The sequence below is a fragment of the Cynocephalus volans genome, chromosome 12, assembly GCF_027409185.1.
Source record: "Cynocephalus volans isolate mCynVol1 chromosome 12, mCynVol1.pri, whole genome shotgun sequence".
Classification (NCBI taxonomy): domain Eukaryota; kingdom Metazoa; phylum Chordata; class Mammalia; order Dermoptera; family Cynocephalidae; genus Cynocephalus; species Cynocephalus volans.
The window spans coordinates 42,654,713-42,662,623 of record NC_084471.1 but is presented as its reverse complement, the minus strand read 5'-3'; positions in this window follow the sequence as shown (position 1 = coordinate 42,662,623).

Below are 7,911 nucleotides of genomic sequence, written 5' to 3'. Positions count from 1 at the left end.
TTTCCCTCAAGTGCCTGCAGCTCAGAAACAGCAAGAGTTCAGAGTTGAGTTTCAGCAAAGCAATGGAGAATGGAAATTCCTAATTATTTGTCTGTAGCTTCTATAGAAAACGTTTTGATAGCCAATTGGCTCGACCTAGCTAAGCTGTATCTCTTCAATACTGCCAAAAGCATCTGGTTTTATCTTGCTATACAAAAGTTAAAGAGAGATAACTTCAATTAATATTGTACACAATGAGCATAGTCACTGAAAACTATGTCAAAATGAATTCATGGAAAATTTCAATTCCATCTCTAGGTTTTCATGTCTCCCTCTTCTTTCAAAAAAATTGAAAAGAAAGAGAGACTTTGACCCTCACTGTACCATTTTTAAAACACTGCAAAATATACTTGAAGTCTTTATAATGCATTTGAAAAGGCTATCTTGATATTTTTTTCTTGATCAGGACCCTGCCATCATGATCTTGGGAGGCCCTTTAAAATCATAAAAGTTCCCCATTATTGAGTGGCACTTGTAAAATAAATGGCTTTTAAAACTGCAATGATAAAATGTTTCGTTAATAGAAAAATGAATGCATCATGAACAGATTATTAGCAAAACAATCTAACATTTGTAAATTCATTATTAAGTGCTTTTAGAAACAGCTCTCATATACCATATTTTCAGGATATGTATCCCTATTGTAGGTGGAAAATTTTTAAGTTTGTATAAAACCTCTTAATTTTCTGTATCATTATTGCAGTAATTCAGTACTCGAGTTTTGACTTGAAAATGTTTTGTTTGTTTGTTTCCATTCTTTTATTCTCTGTAATATAGGTCTGAGGGGGGAAATAATGTAGTAATGAATACACTTTTTACTTGGCTCATGGACTTATTTTTATTTTAGCTAGTTCTGAAATTTATGTTGACTACAACTGCTAAATCTGATCGTGGTTGGTCTTCTGGGAAAGAGAAACTCAGTGTGTTTAAAATTTTCTTAAAGTTTATTATTTTACAATACATTATTTATAAACGATGATCACATTTTCTCTTCATTCTTTAGGAAATATGTACTTCATGTACTCTAAGAGATTATTAATTACAAGGTGCATCATTATTTTATATACCACTAAGGAAAAATGCTGCAAATTAGACTGTCAAAATGATTTCATATCACTTTGATTTTTATTTCATACTTATTGAAAGGTCATTCTGACTTATTTAGACAGATTGTATTTGTGTCACTCTTGTACATACAAAAAAGGAAAATAAAAGCAAAAATCGATTAGTTAATGAATTCCTAAAATTTCTAAACCCGTTCTCAACTCAGTTGATTATGCTCATCTTTTTTCATACACCATTGTCCTTTGTGGCATCAAGAGTGGTGCGATAAAGCATTTCTGTAAATATTGCTCTACTGTTACCTCCAAAATCTTCCAAACTGCTTGATTCTCACTCTGCTAACTTTGATGGTACAAGGGGACACCAGAAGGCTTCGGACAACCATCAGGATTTAGCACCCTTGCTGAAGTTGGCTTTAAATGATTTGTTGACTGGTTCATCATGGGAATAACAACCACGTTGAAAGTGTACAGGCAAATGACAACTTGGCCTGGCAAACAGTGATAGTAAGATGACCCAGATTATAAGAAAAATCCCCATTTCAGAGATGTAAAAAAATGTGAAAAAAATATATATCGTGAAAGAATGCATTCAGTTGAATGTTTAATGTATCACTCAATTATGAGTTAGTCTCCCTGGCATTTTTCTAAGCCTACGTGATAGGAGCCCCACATCACTCAACGCTATCGGTCCTATTATTTCTCTGTGCACATCAGTTAGGGATGCAGAGCAGAGGATAAGTAACAGAATTCACCACTTCTGGCTAGAAATTCAAATGCTCCAGAAACTAATAAGCCGAGTGAACTCACACAGCAGGTTTTATTTCTCATTACACTTTCTTGATTACAAGATACAGATACTCAGATTGCCATCAAATACTAGCATTTGCAGTATGCTATGAACTGAAACTCAGAGCTGAAAACCAGGCCACCGGAAACAGAGTCACTGCATGGATGGCATTGCACAGTGATCACAGATGTGAGCCCTGAAATCAGACAGCTGTATTTGAAATCCTGGTTCCACCACTTATTAGCTCTGTGGCCATGAGCACATTTGTACTTTTCTCAGTTTCTTCAGAGTATTTCATAGCATAATTTGCTCAGGAGAGAGATTTTTTTGGCCTAACTCACCCTTGCATGCCAAACAATGTTGTTCATTTCAGGCCAGTCTCAGGTGAGCTGCCTTTGAATCTGGTACTCGTCCCTTCTTAAATCTTGTGTGGCCATAAGGCATGGTCATGCAATCTACATAGACTCTTCACTATCATTAGAGTCTGTGAGAAGGGCAAATTTACTGGAAAGGAGATATGGATGGTCAAACATGGGGATTTATATCTTCAGTACATGTCCCCCCCACCACCTGCAGGGTCCAAGGTCAGGTCCATCTCTCCTCAGAAAAAACAAAGTTTAAAAATAAAAAAGAAAAGAAAAAAGTCAGGCTTGCTTGGAAATAAACCAAGAATTAATGATACTTTTTGACTTTGGACTTTATTATAAGACTATAGTGACAATTTTTGACTTAACTATAAGACTTTTTTTAGTTTTATTTATCTTTAATTAATAAGTAAAAATTGTACGTATTTGTGAGGTATGATGTGATGTTTTGATACATGTATACATTTTGCAATGATCAAATCAAGGTAATTAGCATATTCATCACCTCAAACATTTATCATTTCTAAACAATGAAAATTAAAATGAGATGAGAAAAAAACTAAATTCTTAATGTAACCAGTCTCTTTCCACCTTTAACGAAGATGGATCTTGCAAAGTGTTTTTGGTTGGCTTGAGGAGAAAGGAATGGGAGAAGATGAACACTAGAGAACCTGGAAAACTAAATTACCCTACATAGGAAAAAGACAGGAAAGAATTTTCATTAAAAATATGAAATCTGGAAGTTGATAAGTCAAAGTTTTCCAACCTTTAGGAGCAGGAATATCATCCTCTTAAGTTTGACCCCTCACTTTTTAATGCAAACATTTGCCTTTTAAGCTATTTATCCATTTTGAGCACCTCACATCTGTACCTGTCTCTGCTCATGCCATTTGGATTCAAATTTCCCAATTCCTGGTCCTATTTGCTACTTCTTATTCATGCTTTCCCACCTGATTCCTGAAAATCAGTCATGTTCTCAATTGTCTATGTCGAGAAGAAAACTATGAGTAGTAATTTACCACTGTTGGTGTCAGGAGATGGCATGGTGGGGCATATCTGAGATTTCATAATAGGAAGAAGAGGCAGCAAGCAGAAACTCATGAGTGTGAACTGGTATCTTTTTCTCCTTTTCTCGGACTCCACAGAAAGCACAAGGCTCAGTAAATACTTATGACAAACATCAAGTGCCCAGTACATAAATGAGACCTAATTAAAAATGATTATTTGTTCTCCCCTTAAGGAAAAAAGAAATTACAAAAGAAAAGAAAAAGATGAGAAGATCAGGAGGGGTCCTGTGAGAAAACAAAGACTAGAGGATGTTTTCAGGAGTGAGAGAGGGAAAGAGAGAGGGGAGAAGGAAAACCAGTATGGCTGTAGGAGACTGCAGAAAGACAGGGTTAAAAGAGAGGAGAGAGAAGACATATAGCACCTTCTGTAGAGCCAGGAATTAGGCGGCGGGTAGAGATATTAAAGGGAATTCTTAAAGAGTGCAGCTGGTGAGCATGCAATATTTCCTCCCGCCTGACATTCTTCCAAAGACACCTTCAGCATAACAATCTATAAGCTTCTTCAGCGTTTGTAGCGCGGGACTTGTGGGATGGGGAAAGAATGTTGATTCTATCCTCAAAGTAAAGCTAAAAAGACACACTTATAATCTATTTGCAAAAGCTCTTATGAGAAATACTTCCTAGAAAACATACTCTCAGGCAAAATTCTCCCTACATCTGTGAGGAGGCTTTTGTGACTTGATAATTGGTTAAAATCTGGAGGCACCTAGATCTATTTTGAAAGAGAAAAAGAACCCAGGTGCCTGTGCTTTTCAGCTTAGGCTCTCTGCTGTGCTTCCTGTTACTCCAGGATCTAAACAACCACCTTCCCTCTTTGACCCTTTCACTGGAACTACCACCGGAAGTCAGGAGTGCTCCTCCTGTAGGACAGGGCCATGTAATCCCTTGCCTCCCTCTTACTTTTCTCAAGAGAAATTATCTGTTTGACCTAGAGAGAAGATATACCTCGAACCCAACAGTCAAACATCTGCAAACTTGTGGAAGATTTTGATATGCTGGTAGACTTCACTAACCGCCTAGGGATGCTTGGGTTTGGAAAGAATTTGAATCAAAGTTTTGATAATGGTTCATTTTTTTTTTTTTTTCCCAAAAACCTGTCAGAGTGGATGTCGTATCTTAGAATCCCTGGGAACCTACCCTGAGTCAGAGGTGGTATACAGAGAATGCTCTCTAAGGGACTGAATGAAGCATTTAGAGCAAAGGAAGATGCTTGCTGAACTGAAATGCAGTCACAACAGACTTTAGTTGATCCTACAGGGTCCTTCAGAGACAAACCAAATTGAGACAAGGAGCTGGTCCTTTATGCCAGCATCCACCAGTCATTGAATGAGGGCTATCCCTAGGGAAGAGAGTTTAACTTTGGGCAAGGCAACTTCTTTTGTCCCAGGGCAGTTCTTTTGGAGGGACTTCTTCACTGTGAGTTGTCAGCAGGTGACCCTTCCAGAAGCTGAGGGAAAGAAGCTGAAGGCCTCCTTTCTGAAAGCAGGGGGGGTGGGGTGGATTCACTTCCAGTTTCCACCCACACCTATAAGAAAGAATAAAATCACTACACTGATGGAATACATCACTGAAGGAATAAAATCACTACATTCTGTCCTCCACCTTAAAATGCACTCTAACACGTCCCCTAATATCTCCCAGACTCTTTTTAATCATTACTCCAAGAATTACTTGCAGTTTGGACTTTTTCTGCATTAGAATGCTTTTATTTTTAGTAATAATAATGTTTTCAACATTTCTTTGAACTTCTGCTCCTGTTTGTTTTTTAATTTTCTGTGCTTTTATTATAAAATACAGTACTCAAGTAGAGATGGAAATAGTGCTTTCTGTAGAAATCATGTTTATGCAGTAGAATAGACTATCTTACAATACAATCCAAGAAATCTATATCAATTTGTAGATGTAGAGATAGACATAATTAAAGTCATATTCAGAAGAATAAATATAAGGGGACAGAAGGAAATTGTCACAGCAACCAAAATTCTGATTTTCCTCATTTTATACAACAAAAGTATTAACCTTTATGATACCTTAATATTTTTTTCTATTGTATTTTAACTAGTGGTCATTTTGCATATTTGTTAAATATACGGCTACATTATTCGTTGTTGAGATTTAGCTTCTTAATTACATTTTCAAGTTTTGTTTTCTTTTGCTTGAAAATCTGGCATTGGAAAATTAAACCTATTCTGCAAGATCCAGTTTTCTTTTTTTTTTTTTTTTTTTGTATTTTAAATTTTTTTTTTCATTTTACATGTTTATAGAGTACAGTTTGTTGTTTCAATACATGCATATATTGTATAATGATCAAATCAGAATAGTTAGCATATCTATCACCCAGACATTTATCATTTCTTTGTGATTATAACATTCCAGATCCTCTCTTCTGGCTATGTTGAAATATGCAATAAATATTATTAACTATTGTCACCCTAGAGCACCAGAACTTGGTCTTCCTATCTCACCATAACTTTGTAACTTTGTACAGTCAGCCAATATTTCCCCTGCTCCTTTCCCTGCCTCTGGTAACCTCTATTCTACTCTCTATTTGTCTCTTTTTTTCCTCTGTCTTTTCAACTTATTTTTCTTAATTGGCACATGGTAATCCACATATATTTATGGAGTACAATATGATATTTCCTAATCTAGATGATGTTAAAGGTTCCCAACACAAAACAGTGACAAATGTTTGAGGTGATGGATATACTAAGTGCCCTGATACGATCATTGTACACAGTATGAATATACCCAAAGATCCAGTTTTCTTAAGAGCAAAACAATTTTAAAGACTTTTGATAATTTAAAATAATTCAGGTTTATGATATATTAAGAATGTAGACATATGGGAAAAATATTCTACCACAAGGTTAACATTTTAAAATGTATCTTCCCAGCCTCTTTTCTGGGAGAGATTTGTTTTTTTATTTAGAAAAATTGGACACGTTTTATATAATGTCTCATAATTTTAACTTTTTATCTAATACTCCCATGTATTTCTAGGCTTATAGATATTTACCTTTAAGATCATTTTAATAACATTTTGTAGATTACCATAATTAAGAAGTCTCTCTTTTGGATATTTTCTAGTACTTGTAATATTATGAATGATGTTACTTTTAACATTCTATATTAAATTGTTTGTACTCCATAGATGATTAATTCTTCATCAAGAATTTTCTAGAAGAATGAGTCCCTCCAAAGCTTTTGATATGTTCTGTTACTTTGGTATCTATAAAGTATTTTTCTAATCTATCTCCTTCCAAATTTCCCAGTTCCTTGTACCTCCACATTAACTATCTATATTTTGCTAAATTTATATGTTATTTTGTTGTTATTTTCATTGTCATTTTTCTGATTATTTGTGAAATTAAATACTTTTCATGTTTTTGCTTTTTTATTATCAGAAGGGAGGAGGATTTGTATTTCTTTCTTTGGAAATTGTTCATATCCTTTGGGCTGAACTTTCTTTTAGAAGAAAATTTATTTTTCTATTCAATAATATTTATCTTGGTGTATTTCTGGAAGCTAAATTTTACTTTAACAAACTAAATAACTGCACCTCTAAAATTAAGCAATCTATTTCCTGTTAGTTAGATGACTTGTGTTTTCCATTTACTGGTAAATAGATTCAAAATAAAATCATAAATACCTCTTCAGTACCGGTTTAATTGTTTAATAAAACTTAAGTATTATTATTAGACTAGCAGAAGGAACCTTAGATTGGGCTAAATTCATGTAGAACAAATCACTTAACACTAGAAGAGCCACATCCCAGTTTCTTCTGCAGAAAAATGTAGTTACTTTTCAGTATTGTAAGAATTGAAGACAGTAAAATATAGATAACAGTATTTTGGCACATAGTATGTGCCTAAAAAAAATGGCATTTTTAGTTGTTATTAGCCCTACTTAGTGTTATTATATATTAACATAGTAGCTTTCCAAACTGGAGGTCTCAAACCATTAGAGGATTGTGAAACTAATGTACACAATTTGGGGGATTACAACTAGAATTTTTAGTAAAAAAGAACAGGGGAGAATTGAATATACCACAGCATTTCACGCATAGTAAGGGTGAGGTTTTTTTGTAAAATTTTGTGTTCAATATATAACATACAGGCATAGAGCGTGTGTATACTGGATCACAAGGTAAAATGTACTTCTTACTGTGGGTTGTACTCAAAAACTCCTTCAAGGAAACACAGTTTCATTAAATACTTGTCTCATAGTGTCAAGTGCCTTAATACTATAGCAACTAAGACACCTAGTTTCAAATTCTAACTCTACTAATTACTACCGAATGATTTCTAGCCAATTGTATAACCTCCCTGTGCCTTAGTTTTCTCATCTATGAAATGGGTGATACTTTTATCTATCTCATCAGAGTAGTATCAGAACTATATGCTTTAATATATCTAAACCACTTAGCTGGTGCCCAATAACTGTTAGCTGTTATTTTATCAGGACTTGAGTGAAATACAATTTCTTTCTCAATAAGCAAACAATGTTACATTCACTAAAGTATATAAAGGAATATAAAATCATCACATTAGCCAGGACTGAATAATCAGCTAGTTTTTCATACACAAAAT